A 17,127-nucleotide genomic window follows, 5' to 3' on the forward strand; every position below is an offset into this window, starting at 1 on the left:
TCTTGTCTCCAAGGCCTAAAATAGCTAAGCTAAAGTCTTGCAGACCTCAACCTACAGGTTCTTACATTTCAGCTTGTCTTACTTATGTCTATTACTTGGTTCCTTTAAATACTGATCAATTTTATACTTTTATAATCCTACAAATTAACTTTAATTAACATACAATAAATATACATCCTATAACGTATTAATTATAACATCACACAATCAATAAATAATAAACTAAAATCATTGGCTACACACTTATACAAGCCCAGTGCTGAGCGTGTGCCTGTGATCATGTATAAACGCCACACTGGCAGTGACAGGGTCCTGGGGAAGCAGAGAGACCAATTAGCCTATTCTGTGGCACCTGGAGGAGGGGTGGGTAATTAAGAGTTAAACCCAGCTGGGGAGAAGCAGACTGGGTGGTTCCTATAAAGGAAGGACAAGAGGGGGAAGAGACCTAGGAGAAAGGGAGATGGGAATTTCTTCTCTCCGGTTCCCGACAGCCTGCTGGAGTGAGCTTGTACGCTGGGACTGTGCCTGAAGGGAAAGGGCGGAAGGAGACTCCTAAGGAGAAGAGAGACTCTAGGGAAGAAGCCCTGTGGGTCAGTGGCTCAGGAGGAGCCGGGGGTGCAGGGAGAATGCCCTGGGAGGGAACCCTCTGGAACAGAGTGAGGAGAAATTCTCCAGAACTGGCGAGAGGGATGGAGAGTCGGTGGGGGACTGAGCCCCAGAAGTGCTCTGGGGGAGTTTTGGTTCCTGTCAGCTTGGACACTGTTACCCTGGAAGGGCTGAGACACTGAAGTGGTTGCAGGGCCAAGTCACTGTACAGGCCCCTGAAGCCTGGAGGAGGGAGAAGCAGAGGGCCTGCAGTGCTGGGTCTCACGGCGTGGAGGTGCTCTGGGACAGGGAGACTAGGAGAGTTCCCTCATGGACAGTAATGCATGGAAGAGGATCTAGTGCTGAAAGGGACACTAACACCAGCATGCTGCATTAAGGCACATATGAAACCCCAGTGGAATGCTTGGGTCCAGCTGCATGGATAATAATGCCCCCTGCATACCGTGCCTCATCAGCTGGGCACAAACACAAGCAGGAGGGCCCAGTGCAGATCGTGCCACGGACCTGACGTGCAAGGACCCAATGTAGACTGTGCCATGTTGCAAGGACATGAATGCATGTGCCAGGGTGCTGTGCACACTAAATGCAAGGGCCCAGTGAAGAGGACGTGTCCTGGGGCATGGAGCTAAGGTATCCATGAGGATCCATGCCAAAGGGTGTGCCCAACCCACGTGAACATTAATGGAAGCACACAGGCACAGTGCTGTAACGCACACAGAGGGTGAATATGCCCAGACCCAGCTCTGTTTAGAGCCATGCAAGGATAACCATTCAAAGCTATGTGGCGATCCGAGCTTTGGCCCTGAGAGACAGTGCAATGCTTTTAAACCCTTAACACGTAGCTACACATTATTCTTATGTTTCACAGGTTTGTGGGTGGGTACGCAGGCATGTATCCACACGTGCTTTGGAAAACAATCCAAGAGACCCAAACCCTGGTGACTGCAGATTCTCTTGAAAAGAATATTTATAATAAAAACAATCTGACGAGCTAAACATCAGGAATAACCCGGCAAGCAGGTCTGAAGAGGCAGATCAATGAACCTTCTGAGGAATCCCCTGTAGGACTAGAAGGATTTGTTAACGGGAAATTTGAGATGTGACAGGAGGCGCACAATGCAAAATAGAAGGCAAAATGGCTAAAAGCAGCTTTCTCACCCTCTATAACTGCACACAGAGGCAGATCCACCACCCAGTGAAGCCAATAGGTCTACATGGACCGCACTGGGCTCCAGCCTGTTGAGTGCAGCTGGTCAGAAACTGTCGACAGAAAAATATTTTTTGAGGGGAAAAATGGTAATAAAAATGTTTGAGCTGTTTTGTGACTATGGAGGTTTGTTTTCCAGCCAACTGTCGGCATGAAGGTGCTTTCCAGACCTGGACACAGATACTTCCCCCATTACGGGGAGATTTGCAGTGACACAATGGTAAGTGAGGAGCCTGACTTCTGTTGACTTGCAATGGGAACTAGGCACCTGCCACGTATGCCTTTTGAAAATCTCTCTTTCTTAGGCCAAGGATTTCAAAAATAAGAGTCTAAAAGTTACACTACTAGGACCACATTTCGGCCCCTAAATGGGTGACCTGATTTTCACAAGCCCTGAGCACATAAGGCAGGATTTTCAAAGGTGCCTAAATGATTTGGAAGCACAAGTCCCTGTGGAATTTTTGCGCCTAAGTCACTTACGTGTCTTTTGAAAATCCCACTCCCAGCACCTCCCAGGGAAGTCAATTGGCGTTGCTGGGTTCTCTGCACTTCTGATTTAGGAACTGAAATCATGATTTAGGAGCCTAACTTTAGTCTCCTATGGTTGCAAATCTTGGCCTTCATTTTTTTTCTTCCGCCCGACAGCCAAGCTACCTAATGGCCATGTTTTCTTTATCAGCAGGTTTGTTTTCTGTTAGCGCAAGCAGAGAGATGGGAAGCGAACGAGACAGCTGCTCCAAAGAGACAGACAAACTGACCGTTCCTGACAAGGATGCTACAATCTGACTAACTAGAGCTCAGACGCACGCATAATACTCAGGAAAATTCATTTTGGAACTCCCAACACACCGTGACGAGGGCCCTTGAAGGGGTAATTAAAATGCATTGAGTGGCGACTGCACCTGTTTAGAAGGGAGTATGCTGGTAAGTCTAACTGATACGTTTCAGGGGCAGGGAGCAAAGAGGGATGAGGCAGCAGAGAAAGAAAGGAGTAGTGAGTGGGGAGGCGGGAAGAAGAGAAGGAGGAAGAGGGAAAAGAGAGAGGCACTCCTATAAGAAACAGAAAGCAGGCAAGGGGAAAATTGGGAAACGTGCTTCCTGTTGGATCTGTTCTATCTCCTCTCCTGACCCCGGTGCTCACATGTGGCCAGTCGCTCCTGCACTCTCACACCCACTGATGGAAACTCCAGGGGGTGTCCCTAAGCACTCCAGACACCGGATCAGGTGCTCAGCTGGTATAAATTGGCGTTGCTTCGTTAAAGTCCATGTGGTGCTACGCTGAGCTATGCCAATTTACATCCGCTGAGGCTCTGTCTCCATGACACTTATTATCGGCCGCTGGGCTCTTCACACTTGCAGCTGTAACGTGCAGTTTCTTGTCCTCTGGTTTGTCTGTCTGTGAAACAGACACAAAGGGGCACATTCTCCTCTGTTAGTTACACCACTGAAAATCCAGAGCATCTCAGTTGAAGACAGTTATTCTGGATTTACACCCACTTTAGTGAGAGTAGAATCTGACCCTACGAACCAAAAAGAGATCTGTATTTTGATAAAACATTTTGCCTAGGAACTAGATGTTCCTTAGCCAGCTGAGAATGCCAAGGCCTTTACGACCAAATTCTGCGCTGTATAAACTGGTGGCAGTTCTACGGACACCAATAGACCTGTGCTGCTTATGGAGAACGGGGTAAGGCCAGAATTCGATCATCAGACAGAACAGCAGAAGGATACCCTAGATGGCAGTGAGAGAACTCCAGACCTCTGAGTGGGGTAGGAGGGCAAGAGAGAGAAGAGCCCCTTCAGTGTAGAATTCAGGACTACTGGCCCCGCCACCCCAAGGGCAAGGAACAGCACTGGGTAGTTAGCTAGGTCCATGCTCAAGTGGATTTGCCTTCCTGAGAGGCATCAAGGAATGGAGGCAGGAGTAGGGGAGGTCTAGAAATCCTGAGTCCCATTGTCATAGGGTCAAGTCTGCCCTTCATCCCCGGACATTGATAAACAGAGGGCCATGCAGTCTGCTCTGTGTGGGTGTTTCAGACAAGAACTCCTGTCTGCTCCATATGGAGATTACAGACGCTCCTGATACTTCTTGTAACAATGGGGATGATGGTTCCCTGTGTGTTTTGCCAACAATTGACTCCCCACCCCCCACGCACTACTGATGCATGCCCAACTGGCTACCGCCTTCCACCCCAGAGGTGGCTGCATGTCAGTGGGGCTGCGTGTGTATATATGTAAAAAGCACTCTAGAAGCGTAAGCTATTAGCACTGCAATCCTCCACGTGCTACAGCAGAGGCTTTCAGCCTTTTTTTGTTTGCAGACCCTACTAAATTTCAAATGGAGGTGCAGATTTCTTTGGAAATCTTAGAGACAGTCTGTGAACCCCAGGGGACTGCGGACCACGGGTTGGAAACCACACTGTGCTACAGGCTGGGATTCCCTGGGACTGGAGTGATTCATTCTCCAAGCAGCACGAGGCTGAGCTGAGCCAATAATTCAAATAGTTCTTGCAAATGTTTCTGTCTCGGTGGTTTTGATAGCAAAGAGCCTGCTGCGAGTACCCAACCTTCTTACAGGGGCGGCTGGCTGGGATCCGTGAGTTAAGCCACGTGATATTGTTCCTGATCCCTGGTTGTCAGAGCATGCAAGTGCGCCCGGTGTGAATGTTGTCACATTTGCTTTCTGCAAACGCTGGCCCCTGTGCTTCTGAATCCTGCTCCCCACCAACGTCCGTGCCAGGACTCTTGGCCCTGTGTACGTTCACGGGAGGTGAGCGCTAGAGAGTTGAGGGTAGCTGAAACAAAGTCCTTTAAGAATGTGGGTGGATATTTGCTGGAGTTTGCCCAGCTGCAGGCAGAGACATCACCACTATGGAAACAGGATTCCCATTAGAGCTGGGGGATATTTTTTTTTGGCAAATCGTTTTTCATTGAAAAATGCATGGGGGGGAAGCTATTAATTGAATTTGGGTCATATTCAGCAAATAGCGTTGGTTGAAAATACTTGTTTTTGAAAACTCAAAATGTTTCGTGTAGACTTTTTTATTCGAAATGGCGTTTCAATTTCATATTTGGCCAGGTTTAAAAAAAAAAACAGGGTGAAAACACCGCAAAAGTCTGCATTGAAATGAAACACACACCCCTCATATCATGTCAATTCAATTCATGTTGGTCAATTCAAAAGGAAATCCTTTTTGTGTTTTTCAATTTGTTGACAAATTTTGAAGTCATTTTGGTTCAAATCAAACCGGAATTTGGGGGGGATTTTTTGGTTCGGGCTCTGAACCGAAAATCCTGTCATTCACTCAGCTCTAATTCTCATAGACTTCTCCCCCTTTTTTTTCCAGATTTGTCCTTTAGCTGCTCCAGAAGGGAGTTGTGGGGTGTATATCTTCCCCTAAAAACTGCACCATAATCACAGGAGAAAGCCAGGGGCTAGAGACATGGGCACAGATCTGCTGTGCCTCTCTACCCTCCAATGCTCCTGGGCTTTAGCAGGGAGCCCAGAAGGGAGAAGGATTTGAAAGGGAGAATAGAGGCTGAAATACCCAATGAGTGAACTTCTGCTTTCCATTAAACCCATGAAAAACAAAAGCCGCTCCATTGATTCAAGGGAGTTGCTTGGGATTGACAGTGGTGTAAATGAAAGTGAGTCTGGCCCAGTCGGTTGTTCCCTAGGAGCCTGATTCTGATCCTACATGGCTTTCACCCCAGGATGACTCCACTGACTAAAAGTGCGCTCACTCTGGATTCATGTTGGTGTGAGAGCAGGAGCTGGTGGAATTTGACCCAGGGTTTGCAATTAGCAGTGGGGAAGGGGAATAAGAAGTGTGGCCACCATGGAACCAGAGTCAGTCGAGTAACTATGCTAGTTAGGGTCTGATACTGGAGTGCTTTGGGGGTTTCGATGGTTGCAGGATCCGTCTGTGAATGGACACCATAGTGGTGGAGAGCTTGCGATAGTATGATTATTTTTTCAGTAGGGGAATTGGATCCTGATTCTTCATTTATACTGGTGTAAATCAGGAGTCACTCCAGTTTATTAGTCGTAGTAATTACAGTATCCAGAGTCCCGAGCTGAAGTAAGGGACCCATTGTGCTGGGTGCTGCACAGACACACAGTGAGAGACAGATCCAGCCTCAATGTGTTCATAGGTTACATCAGTGGCCCCCAAACTTCTTAGGGCTGCATCCCCCCTTACCCCGTCTGTGCACCCCCCCACACACCCCTGGAGCTGTGAGCAGGGCACGGCTGTGGGGGGGATGCAGATGGGGTAAGGGGGCCGAGGCTGGGACTACAGGGATGGAGATGGGGTCAGGAGTGGAGTCGCAACCGGGCTGCGGTGGGGGCTGGCAGCCGGGCCTGTGGCTGGGGGTGGGGCTGGAGCAGAGCTCGGTGCGGGGAGGGGCTGGGTGGTGCTCCCTCCCCATCCCCCATGGGGCTGGTCCAGACCCATTGCACCCTTCTGAAGTTCCCGCTGTGCCCCTCTAAAGGGGTGCACCCCACCCTTTGGGGACTTCTGGGCTAAATAGATGAGACAGACAAAGAGGTGGGAAGGAAACAAGGGTCAGATTGTAAAATATCTCAGCATCCAATGTGCAGTTCCTTCAGACATCAGGCTGCTTATTTTAGTGCCTAAAAGGGAACTAAGCTTTTGTGAAAACTCTGACCCTATGGGACTTGCCTGAGGACACACAGGGAGTCCGTGGCAGAATCAAACCCTCATATCCCGAGTACTAGGGCAGTGCCTGGTCCTCAAGCGCAGCCTTCTGCTTTAAGGTTCCCTGAGACTATGTGAAATGATGTTGTACCCCCTCCATTTCTCCCTCTTCTTTTGTTCCCCAAACATCCCTCTCTTCCCCTCCTCCCAGATCCCATGTCCCTCCATCCTCCTGGCAGCCGAGCAGCTCTTTGACTTTTCCATCAGTAACTCTAAAGAGCAGGTTTGAACAAGGCCGGTCTCCCTGCTCCCCACTACCCAGCTGCAAACCAGGCAAATCTCATCGATTACAACAGCTCAGGAAATATCTGGTGTTTTGCTGTCAGGATGATAATAACATTGCTGCGGTGAATGGGCTGCTGCAGGCCTGACCCAGGACACCTGCAGGGTCTGTTTAATTGCATTTAATGACAACTCCCGTACGGAGACGCGGTGCCAGAGAGATTTATTTTCTATCACACTGGCGAAGCACAACAGCTAAAAATATAATTTGCACTGAGCATGTCCCCCCCCATCTCTCCTTAAATCATTTTAATAAATAACAAATCAGGTGAAGTGGGCACCATCAGTCTGAAGCAGGGGGGGAAGAGTTAACTCAGAGGAAATAACAGCAGTAAGGCCATGCTGTTCGTTCCACCACCCCTGGGGTCTGCTATATAGGAAACATGGTTTGTTTAATTTACAGCCTGGAAGCGCAGCTGGGGATCTCTCCAGGAAAAGCCAGCCTCTTCCATGATCGCTTGCAGCTAAGCGCCTCAATCCCCATTCTCTCTGACTGGGCCATTTCCAACGTGCTCGCAGCCCAGTTTAGATCCTGCCTATATCTGCGGCAAGTTTCAAGGGAAGCTATGGTGGACTCCAGCGCCATTGCTTGCAACAGCTGTAGAGAGGCAATTGTTCCCAAATTAGTATTTACTTACTGCACTCTGATTTCCCCCCACCCTATTACATTCTGAATAAGCTGGCTTCTGACTGCTTGCAATTTGACCTTTTTTTCCCCTAAACATGTGCATGAATTTAGCAACCTGATAGGCCAGCACTGATTCCTTTGGGGATCAAATTAAAGTGGAATTTCTGATTGGTTCCCAGTCTCTGACTTGAAGGGGGATTCCCCTGCCTCAGGTGATTTTCCTGATTTTTGCCAATATTTTCAAGAGTCTGAAAACATCCCAAATCAGAGCGCAAGGTGGAAATCTCAATTTTTTTTTTGTGAACTGGGGAAAAAATTGTTTTAGGGCCATTGAAACGTTTTGTTTTGATTTTTGACTTTTGTTCAACTTTTTAAAATGTAATTAGACTAAATTTCCAAACAATGGCGGTTTGGAATGGACAAACCAGACATTTTTTGTTTTGAAAATGCCAAAACAAAGTATCCTGATAAAAAACAATTTAAATTCCGTCATTTTTCGAAGTTGGAAGAGCCTTAAAATTGACCCTATTTCACAAAACAGTTTCTGTTTTGACAAATCTGCATTTTTTTTTTAAAAAAGAACACTTTTGGTCAAAAGATTCCTGACCAGCTTTAATTATGGAGCCCCCCTCCCATCCCCCCGCCACCCACAGCCAGTTGAAAAGCACAGCCCTGAAGTTTGAGAGCGTCTTCAAAGAGTTTTCTCTTCCCCTCTTAAAGTCACTTGGCTTGAAAGCTAGGCACAAGCCTAGCACACACATGGCTGTGTGTTTTGTCCTTATTCTGTCAAACACCTGTTGATTTAAAAGGGAATTTGTGTTTAAAAAAAAAAAAAAAGGCCAGATTCTGATGATCTTATGCTGAATGGCTATTAGCCAGCATGGGCAGGGAGGGTGTCCCTAGCCTCTGTTTGCCAGAAGCTGGAAATGAACAACAGGGAAAGGATCACTTGGTGATTCCCTGTTCTGTTCATTCCCTCTGGGACACCTGGCATTGGCCACTGTCAGAAGACAGGATACTGGTCTAGACGGACCTTTGGTCTGACCCAGTCTGGCCGTTCTTATGTTCTATGAATAGTACTTTACTCCTTCAAGATAATTATTTTTTATCTGTATTGCTCCAGTGTCTAGGAAATCCCAGTCGTGGACCCGGATCCCATTGTGCTAGGCACTGTACAAACACCGAACAAAAAGATGCCCCAAAGAGCTCACAATCTAAGGGCCTGCCTATCCTGTCATCACAGGATGTGGTTACAGCTCACGTAGATACAGCCAAGCTAGCTTTCGTCTAGCTATTTTGGGTACCTGAGCAAAGAAGCCTCGGCAGCTGGATTTGTACAGCTCTCACTGAAGGACACGCTCCTGGGCTTCACTGCCCTGGGGCCCGAGCTGGCACGCTTAAAGCTAGCTCAGGATGCCTGCCCAAGCTGCAGCCACACCCGGTGATCGCACCATAAACATACCCTCTGTGTAAGACAAAAGGCAACAAGTGGATATGAACTTGATGGAGCATTTTGCAGAGGAAGGTGCTACATGATGTGAGTGTGGGTGGTCGCTCTGGCCTTAAGGAAGCCCTCTGGCTTTGCCTCAATGCTCCATTTCACACTAGTGTAGTGTTCATTGACTGCCGCCTCCCAAGGGACTTTGGGCAGTTGAGAGAAATTGGCCTTTTCAGCCATAGAATAGGCATCCAGCCATGCACTCCCTGCTGTCTAGTTCATGTCTGTCTCTCAGGCACTAGCCAGCTACTCCCTCTGAAGTCACCTGCGTATGTCAGGGCAGAATTGAGCCTACTTCCCAGTCTTCAGTAGCCCCATATGAAACAAAGAAAGGCCGTTTCAGTCGCAAAATCCAGGTAATAACCAGCATCGGGTGAAGTCCTTACATCAACCTGGTGTCGAGTAACACCTGGACAGCAGCTCCAGCCTGTCACCTGGACAATACAGGCAGGACTATTCTCACTATTAAATAAGACCACCTGGGCATCGCCTGATATCTTTATCAGCTCTAGCCATTGCAAACACTTGCACTACCCGGGCTAGCACAATGGATTTATCTCCTAAGCAGCACAAACTCCCAGATTAAAATGTCCATCTGGAGTCAGACTCAAAAGTCCATAGAGAGCACACCGGGAAAAACTGAGTTCAGTGACTGGGTTGTGTGCTTGTTTAAGGGTGTGACCTTTCTCAGCACCAGCAAACTGACTCTTCACTGAGAGAACATTTCCTCCTCCCCTGGGGAGAGTTTGTAACAGACACAGCTTTGCAAAGCTAAGGCCAGAGCAGCCTGGGTTTCTGGAGATGACAAAAAATATGAACCTGCTCTTGTTAACTGTGTTCACACAGGGACAGTTGAAGATCAGACCGAAGGGAAGAACGATGCAGGGTAGATGCCCCCACCTGAGTTTTCCACAGCTCAGGTACGTCCGCCTCAGCCTCACCCCAAGGGCAGCACTGGCACAGAATAGCTGTAGGCCTTGCCCTATGAGTTGCCACTGCCCCATCATATGCTGTCCAAGAGATGTGCAAGACATTAAGAGAAGAGAGCTGGAAGGTGGAAGCGAAGCTGAACCAGGAGAGAAAGTATGGTCGCGCCCAGAAGATCCAGGGAAGACGAGGGGGAGGAAAGAGCGTCACTAGTAAGCAAACCACAATAATTTCACTCACTCAGTAGGCTTAGGCTGGATTCAAGGAGACGCCAAGAAACTCCAGTGGTCCCATTATCTTGTTTTTCTCTTCTCTACGTGACTGCTTCCTTCTAGCGTTCCCAAATACGTATTGCATTGACTCACTTCGGTCAGCCTGGGACACAACCGGGAGCTGGGCAAGTTGACAGTGCTTTGCACAGCAGCGCACCACCAGGAGAAGCTGGGGGTGGAGGGGCTACGTGAGCAGGAGGTCCTGCCGAGCCCCCGTGCGCTTGAAACAATGTGATCTGCATCCTCCTAGGGGGTGTGGGCCCCTCGCTGCGAGAACGGAGCGGGAAGTCTCAGTGAACAACCCCCTGACGTAGGACAGAAGGTTACAATGAGATGTGGGACTGACCCACGGAGGGCACTGTGGAGAGGGTATTGGCCCACTGGGGGCAGGATCTGTCCCCAGAATGACAAGCAAGGGCCTGCAGGAGGTGGGGAAAGGTGACAGACGAAAAAACTAAAGAGCTTTTCCTAAGGCGTAAGGAAGAAGTGCTGACACTCAAGGTCTGGCTCTGTGTGGAAGACTAGTGATTTTGTTGTTCTGACTTATAAAAGTGACAACAAATCATAGCCTGCCAAACAGCACGGACCACTGCCACCCACCGACAGGACACGCCTCCATACAGCACAAACCTAGCCACCATATGGCCCGGACTCCAGCTGCCCACCGACAGGACACGCCACTGTACTGCCCAAACTCTAGCCACCATACGGACCAGACCCCGACCACCCATCAGCAGGACACGCCGCCGTACAGTCCCAATCCCATGTTAACTCTCATGCTGAAAATTAACCTTAGGCTTAAGTGCTTCAGTGGATCTGGGCTTTAGACTGTCAACTCTCCAGGGCAGGCATTGTGAGTTGTTCTAAGACTCCGCTCCTGTTCCCTGGGAAGTCAGTGGGAGTTTTGCCAATGGCAGCAGGAGTATCTTGGTAAAGCGCCGTGTACATTTACTTCTCTGCACTAAGGAGTTCTGTGCCTGTTATTGCTAATAACATTTCACTCCCACCTTCCATCCCTACCATTCACAGTATTTTGAAAAGGAAGGGCAGTTTCCTCATCCCCACTTGCAGATGGAGAAAGGCGAAGTGATTTGGCCAAGGCCTCATAGCAAGTCAGTGGCACAGCTGGGACTAGAACCCCTAAGAACAATAAGAGCTTCTGGGTGCTGAAGTCTTTGGAAAATCTGGGTCTTATCTAGGTGCCTGACTGGACACTGAGCTCTGGCTGTGATAGGGTCTCTCTCTGCTTGCTAACGCCAGGCGCTGACTCCTCCAGTCATGGGCAGAGAAGGCCTGGCAGACCCCGTTACGCTGGCCCTTAATTTTTATTGAAATTTTTATTGAAAACCTAAAAGATAGAGGGTAAGAATTTTAATAGCAGCTAAGTGACTTAGGAGCCTAAGTCCCATTGACTTTCGTTGAGACTTAGGGGCTATTGAAAATGTTACCCTACAAACATAGATACCTATGCAGACTTTATAGGGAACCGATACAGCATGTATGAAAGGACAAAAGAAGTCCTCTGATCTCCTAATCCCTGTCTTTAAGGTTACAAACATAGACTGCACTCCCAGCAGCCACATAGTCCATAACTCCAGGCTGTCGGGGGTTCCCATGTTTCTTTGTTTGCGGTTGGTACTGAATGGAAAGCATTCTCTAGCCCTTAGAACACAAGATTGGAACTCAGGACTCCTGGGTCCTATTTCCAGTTCTGACACTGACTTGCTGTGTGACCTTGGAGAGAAAGTCTCTCCCCTTGCCTGTGTCTCTGTTTCCCTATCTGTAAACTAAAGATAACAATGATGTCACATATGCTGCTATCTAGCTAAATACGTCTCTGTCCCCCATCACTGTAGTACCTGAGCACCTCACAATCATTAATATATTGATCCTCACAGCCCCAGGAGTGGTATCTACAGACAGATAACAGCACAGTGTAGACTGAGTGCTTCGCCTAAGGAGACACAGGAAGATGGTAGCTGAACCAGGGACTCCTTGCATCTCAGTCTGGTACACTGTCCACAACACCATTCTTCCTTCCACCCACTAATCGGTCCTTCCTGTTTGTGGAGGGTTGGGTTCTCTGATCCTCAGCTGGAAGGCTTCTTACCCATTGCTAGGTTTCAGAGTAACAGCCGTGTTAGTCTGTATTCGTAAAAAGAAAAAAGAAAAGGAGTACTTGTGGCACCTTAGAGACTAACCAGTTTATTTGAGCATGAGCTTTCGTGAGCTACAGCTCACTTCATCGGATGCATAGCATATCGTGGAAACTGCAGAAGACATTATATACACACAGAGACCATGAAACAAAACTTCCTCCCACCCCACTGTCCTGCTGCTAACAGCTTATCTAAAGTGATCATCAAGGAAGGCCATTTCCAGCACAAATCCAGGTTTTCTCACCCTTCCCCCCCCTCCCCCCCCCCCCCCCCCCACAGACACACATACAAACTCACTCTCCTGCTGGTAATAGCCCATCCCTCTTTGAAATCTCTCTTTATAATGCGCATGATAATCAAGGTGGGTCATTTCCAGCACTAATCCAGGTTTTCTCACCACCCCCCCACACACACACCCCCCTCCAAAAACCACACACACAAACTCACTCTCCTGCTGGCAATAGCTCATCTTACAATGTGCACAGCAATAATCCAAGTTTAACCAGAACGTCTTGGGGGGGGTTTGTAGGAAAAAAACAAGGGGAGATAGCCACTCCCAGTCTCTATTCAAGCCCAAATTAATAGTATCCAATTTGCAAATGAATTCCAATTCAGCAGTTTCTCGCTGGAGTCTGGATTTGAAGTTTTTTTGCTTTAAGATAGCGACCCTCATGTCTGTGATTGCGTGACCAGAGAGATTGAAGTGTTCTCCGACTGGTTTATGAATGTTATAATTCTTAACATCTGATTTGTGTCCATTTATTCTTTTACGTAGAGACTGTCCAGTTTGACCAATGTACATGGCAGAGGGGCATTGCTGGCACATGATGGCATATATCACATTGGTGGATGTGCAGGTGAACGAGCCTCTGATAGTGTGGCTGATGTTGTTAGGCCCTGTGATGGTGTTCCCTGAATAGATATGTGGGCACAGTTGGCAACGGGCTTTGTTGCAAGGATAGGTTCCTGGGTTAGTGGTTCTGTTGTGTGGTATGTGGTTGTTGGTGAGTATTCGCTTCAGGTTGGGGGGCTGTCTGTAGGCAAGGACTGGCCTTTCTCCCAAGATTTGTGAGAGTGTTGGGTCATCCTTCAGGATAGGTTGTAGATCCTTAATAATGCGTTGGAGGGGTTTTAGTTGGGGGCTGAAGGTGACGGCTAGTGGCGTTCTGTTATTTTCTTTGTTAGGCCTGTCCTGTAGTAGGTGACTTCTGGGAACTCTTCTGGCTCTATCAATCTGTTTCTTCACTTCCGCAGGTGGGTATTGTAGTTGTAAGAATGCTTGATAGAGATCTTGTAGGTGTTTGTCTCTGTCTGAGGGGTTGGAGCAAATGTGGTTGTATCGCAGAGCTTGGCTGTAGACGATGGATCGTGTGGTGTGGTCAGGGTGAAAGCTGGAGGCATGTAGGTAGGAATAGCGGTCAGTAGGTTTCCGGTATAGGGTGGTGTTGATGTGACCATCGTTCATTAGCACTGTAGTGTCCAGGAAGTGGATCTCATGTGTGGACTGGACCAGGCTGAGGTTGATGGTGGGATGGAAATTGTTGAAATCATGGTGGAATTCCTCAAGGGCTTCTTTTCCATGGGTCCAGATGATGAAGATGTCATCAATATAGCGCAAGTAAAGTAGGGGCGTTAGGGGACGAGAGCTGAGGAAGCGTTGTTCTAAATCAGCCATAAAAATGTTGGCATACTGTGGGGCCATGCGGGTACCCATAGCAGTGCCGCTGATCTGAAGGTATACATTGTCCCCAAATGTAAAATAGTTATGGGTGAGGACAAAGTCACAAAGTTCAGCCACCAGGTTAGCCGTGACATTATCGGAGATAGTGTTCTTGATGGCTTGTAGTCCATCTTTGTGTGGAATGTTGGTGTAGAGGGCTTCTACATCCATAGTGGCCAGGATGGTGTTATCAGGAAGATCACCAATGGATTGTAGTTTCCTCAGGAAGTCAGTGGTGTCTCGAAGGTAGCTGGGAGTGCTGGTAGCGTAGGGCCTGAGGAGTGAGTCTACATAGCCGGATAATCCTGCTGTCAGGGTGCCAATGCCTGAGATGATGGGGCGTCCAGGATTTCCAGGTTTATGGATCTTGGGTAGTAGATAGAATATCCCAGGTCGGGGTTCCAGGGGTGTGTCTGTGCGGATTTGATCTTGCGCTTTTTCAGGAAGTTTCTTGAGCAAATGCTGTAGATGCTTTTGGTAACTCTCAGTGGGATCAGAGGGTAATGGCTTGTAGAAAGTGGTGTTGGAGAGCTGCCGAGCAGCTTTAGATAAGCTGTTAGCAGCAGGACAGTGGGGTGGGAGGAAGTTTTGTTTCATGGTCTCTGTGTGTATATAATGTCTTCTGCAGTTTCCACGATATGCTATGCATCCGATGAAGTGAGCTGTAGCTCACGAAAGCTCATGCTCAAATAAACTGGTTAGTCTCTAAGGTGCCACAAGTACTCCTTTTCTTTTTTCTTTTTACCCATTGCTGTTATTGTCCTGGATGGGCAGTGAGATGGAAGCCGAAGCAACGTTTACACCAGGAAACCCAGTGCCAGAGAAATTCAACAGCTCCACAACACAGCAGCCTGTGATGATGCACCAAAGGACAGGCCTGTTCCCCCGTGCCCACCCGTTGCGTGCAACTCTCACTCCAGTCATGAGAAATTAAGTCTGCAAAAATTCAGCCGCTAATGTTCAAAATTGCCAGGCTTGTGCCTAATGGAAAGGAAATAACATTCATTTAGCGTTAGCGAACGTGCCTCTCCACCTCCCTTGTCTGCCACTGGCTGATCAAAAACCCTTCTTCACAGGTAGCTGTGGCCTCAGTGCCCTATTTAAGCAGAGGGAATAATGTCATCGCAAGCCTTAATGATTAAAGTAGTTATAGGACAAAAGCCCCTGTGGTGAGTTGGATATTGGGTCACTCTCCCTGCTAATGTCACACTGCCATTTCTTGGTATTTTTAGAATTCTCCCCTTTGTCGAGCAAATTTATTCTTCAGCTGCTTAAAAGCACAGGGGATGTTGTCCTCTAACAGCCTAGTAGCAACAGGCTGGCTTCCACTGGCTCCTGGAAATTGGCCATGGCCGTGAAAGCTGCTTGGAGACCGAGATTATGAGCTAAAGAGAAACCTGACTGCAACCCCAGAGCCAAACTGCGGGAAAGTTCTCAGCCAGACCCAGTCATCAGCCTCAACCGTTCACACTAGAACCAGCTGAATACAAAGACTTGGGATAAAATTGCCAAACGTGTCCAAGTGACATAGGAGTCCCTTTTCAAAAGTGATTTAGGCACTTAAGAAGCCTAACTGAAAGCCAAAGGACTTAGGTGCCTAAATCATTTAGAAGCTTTTGGAAATTTGATCCCAGATCCAAACCCCTCCACACTTTGGGGAAAGTGGAGTGGAAATGAGGGGTTCCAGACCCATGATCGCACCATGTCACCGTGGTTCTGAATTAGACATCCAACCCCTTTTATTATCTATTTATGGTAGCACCCAGAGGCCCCACCATGGATCCAGACCCCAGCACACTCTTTGTCTGTTCTACAGACAAAGAGTGAGACACAGGCTGTACCCCCAGAGAGCTGGAAGTCTTAACAGAGAAGGCATAGATTATTATCCCCATTTTACAGGTGGGGAACCGATGCCCAGCGGGATTAAGTGATGTTCCCAAGATTGCACACGGACTCTATGGCAGAGATGGGAACTGAACACAGACCTCCTAAGTGCCACTTCAGTGCCTTAACCACAAGGACAGCCCTCCATTTGCTTTTCAGAGCACTGTCTTTATTCCAATGAAGGCGCTTGCATAACCACTCCCGCAGTCGGTACTGTGTAATTCAGCTTGTCTGAAAGGGAACATGAAACGGCAATATAGAGAAAAATTAACTCCCCCCGGGCACACAGCCCTGTCGAACTGTCTCATTTTCACCTTCTCTTCATCCCCTCTGGTATTTGAAAAAAGAAAAAAGAAAAGGAGTACTTGTGGCACCTTAGAGACTAACCAGTTTATTTGAGCATGAGCTTTCGTGAGCTACAGCTCACTTCATCGGATGCACCCGATGAAGTGAGCTGTAGCTCACGAAAGCTCATGCTCAAATAAACTGGTTAGTCTCTAAGGTGCCACAAGTACTCCTTTTCTTTTTTCTTTTTACGAATACAGACTAACACGGCTGTTACTCTGAAATCTGGTATTTGAGTTCCCGGTATATTTGCAGAGCACTGCAGAGGGTTTTATCTGCACCATAGTGACCATCTCTTAGGCAGCACTTTGCAAGCGTCCTACCTGCCAGGGGCATGACAGCTCAGACTGCAGAGCCTTCTGTTAAGTCAGTGGTTCAAATCTGCCCCTTGCCAGCCATGGACAAAAGTTGCTTCTGAAGGCTGTTTGGTAGCCTGGCAGAAATGAGATGATCAGGCAACAGACCTGTCCTAGGAAGTTACAAACTGTACGTAAAGCTTCAGCCCACATACGGCGCTTAATTTGTGCCAGGGCTGAGCCCTGGGACCTCTGGGCTTGGCAGTTCATAGCCTTGGCACCTCTGTATGAAAGTAAAAAAATTGCTTGAGCCCCAGGACCTGTTTCATTACAAATGAAGCACCGCCCACACAGCTGAGATAAGAGAGCAGTTTGCCCTATATATGAGTTGATCACATCCCAGGGGAGGACAGGCGCACGTACTCCTCCTCATGGACCAAGTCCCAACACTTGGAGCTTTTCCATCACATCCAGCAAATTTGGTTACTTCCTGTGACCTTGGCCACTGAGACATGGGCGAGGTCAGCACTGATTCGTCCCGAATCTCTTTGAAGAAGGGATGCTTGTCCAAGTTATCCAGGA

At 48.1% G+C, this 17,127-nt stretch overlaps 1 long non-coding RNA gene across 1 annotated transcript; it reads left to right on the forward strand.

The window, feature by feature from the left end:
• The first annotated feature begins 1,950 nt into the window (after positions 1–1,950).
• Positions 1,951–10,060, forward strand: LOC141977746 (uncharacterized). The gene is made up of 3 exons (XR_012636278.1): positions 1,951–2,033; positions 2,493–2,737; positions 9,789–10,060. It is a non-coding gene; the product is annotated as an uncharacterized LOC141977746 (long non-coding RNA).
• Positions 10,061–17,127: the final 7,067 nt, after the last annotated feature.

Source organism: Natator depressus, chromosome 25 (genome assembly GCF_965152275.1).
Source record: "Natator depressus isolate rNatDep1 chromosome 25, rNatDep2.hap1, whole genome shotgun sequence".
Lineage (NCBI taxonomy): Eukaryota > Metazoa > Chordata > Testudines > Cheloniidae > Natator > Natator depressus.